Source organism: Trichechus manatus, unplaced genomic scaffold (assembly GCF_000243295.1).
Source record: "Trichechus manatus latirostris isolate Lorelei unplaced genomic scaffold, TriManLat1.0 scaffold00235, whole genome shotgun sequence".
NCBI classification, from domain to species: Eukaryota; Metazoa; Chordata; class Mammalia; order Sirenia; family Trichechidae; genus Trichechus; species Trichechus manatus.
The window spans coordinates 1,100,004-1,102,010 of NW_004444171.1; the positions used below are offsets into that span (position 1 = coordinate 1,100,004).

The window sequence follows — 2,007 nt, forward strand, 5'->3', positions numbered from 1 at the left end:
ATCTAATGTTATGGCAGATCATAACATCACTTGGGTGGGGTTGATGTCCCTTATCAAACTAATTCCAAGGGGCTTCAAATACAACTTGCTCAATCTGGAGACTCACTGATCGCACTTTTAATAACCCTCATCATGGACATCAGGAAAAATGAATTAGACATGGCCCTGTTGGATGAGCTAAAGTCTAATGAAACAAAAGGGAATAGTGTGCATATGATTAAGGTAAAAAATGTACTTCAAACAAGAATTGGTGACTAGCCCTGGTGTCCTCGGGAGACCCCAATACAAAGCTTCCGCCCTATCCTACACTTTCCCTGCCTCAGTCCTTAAAGCAGTTGGTCTTTTGTTTGAAAAAAGACAACAGGATTGGGTCTTTAAGTGAAGAAATAAATAGTAAGTAGTTCTCCAGGTTTTCTGCAGCTATGTCTCATATTTGACAATCTTACACTTACCAATTTGACAGTCTGCTTTCACTAATCCATATGCATATAAGGTGTATATTACCCCCATGTCTACGAGATTCTCACTTAGCCAACGACATCTGTCTTTGAACTGTCATGAAATGCTAGAATGATTCTTTTTCTTTTGTGGTGTCAATTCCTCTTTCTGTCATTATTAACCTTGTTAAATACCCTCTTCCCTCCCCTTATGAAAGGCATGAACTGAGTGCTAAGTTTCAAACATACCCCCTTAACACATCCAGATGGGGGGAAAAAAAGCACATCTAGCTATCTACTTAATCAAACATCTACTTTTACTCCATCAACGGGGAGTAGGTCTTTTTGTACATTTAACAAATTCAAGCAATTAGCAACTGGGTTAAAGTCTATGTAAAGTACTTCAACAACATGGGAAATAAAGACACTGGTCTTCTGTCTTAGAATTGGTTAATGGAAGACGTGAAGTCTCAAAACGCGCACAACAGTGGGTTCTTACAGAGCTGCCTAATGCACTGCTGGGAAAACCTTGAGAAGTTTTCCATCACTGGGGGGGGTGGGTTGACAGTTTTTGCCTTTGCTGTCAGTTCCACTGTGGGAGGCTCCTAAATTTATTATACTTAGGAAATGATTCTAGTGCAAACGCATCCCGAAAGAAGCAAGACACGCGGTACCCTCTTTTACCTGTATTGTTGGTTATTACTACAATGGTACAGAGGCGGGGTCTAGGCAATTCAATGGGCAGAGAATACAGGGCACTTGTCCATCTAACTTGACCAAAGTTGAGGCAGAGCAAGAAATCGGCACCATTTGTCCTTCTATATCAATCAACTTGCCGAGTCTTAAGTAAAAAGCATTGTTCAGAGAGCAAAATAGAATTTTCACAATGGAGTGGCAGTGTTTCCCACTGGCGTGAGTATCTCTATGAATCATCATTTCTGCTGAGTAGTCAAAATGCTTCATGCCACCTGTTAGAAGATCAGATGTCAAACATTAGCTTCAGGCCATTAAGAATCAGCTGTATTTTTTTTTTTTTTTAATCTCCTCACTTTAGGGGGCTCCTTTACCTCGGTTTCCTCATCCACAAAATAAAAATAATCAAATGCTCCAACTTCCTGGGGAGGAGAAGATTGATGAGCCCTTTTTGCTTATTAGCTTGAAAGCCACGCAAATATAAATCATTGAGTACTGCACACGCTGCTGCTCTGCTACTGTAGGCGCCTGGAGCTGTCACTGAAACCAACAGGAGCTCCAGGAATGGATAAGAAATATGTGCTGGGAGAGATGGGTCCAGGGTATTTTGGTGATGATTACCAAAGCACACTGTTGTAGTGGAGTGGCAACTGCTAAGTGTATGATTATCGACCGCTGCATTTGGACTGGCTCTGAGAACTCTGCTATGTCAGGTAGTCCAGCTCAAACGGCATCAATCATGTGGTGCAACACTTTGTGTCTTACGGGCTTAATGGTATTGGAATCCAAAGGGCCAAATGCTGCCCTCTGAGTGAACGAAAGGCTCTTCAGAGGCTGGAGGAGTAACAGGAAGATGGAACTGGCTTTTACTTCACAA

The 2,007-nt window shown here is 41.9% G+C and overlaps 1 long non-coding RNA gene across 2 annotated transcripts in view; it reads right to left on the reverse strand.

Moving 5' to 3' along the window:
* Positions 1-2,007, reverse strand: part of LOC111822920 (uncharacterized) — an 8,540-nt gene that overhangs the window by 1,352 nt on the left and 5,181 nt on the right. For both annotated transcript variants that reach the window (XR_002826001.1, XR_002826000.1), the window contains one exon: positions 1,122-1,405. This is a non-coding gene — a long non-coding RNA (uncharacterized LOC111822920). The remainder of the gene's footprint in view (positions 1-1,121; positions 1,406-2,007) is intronic.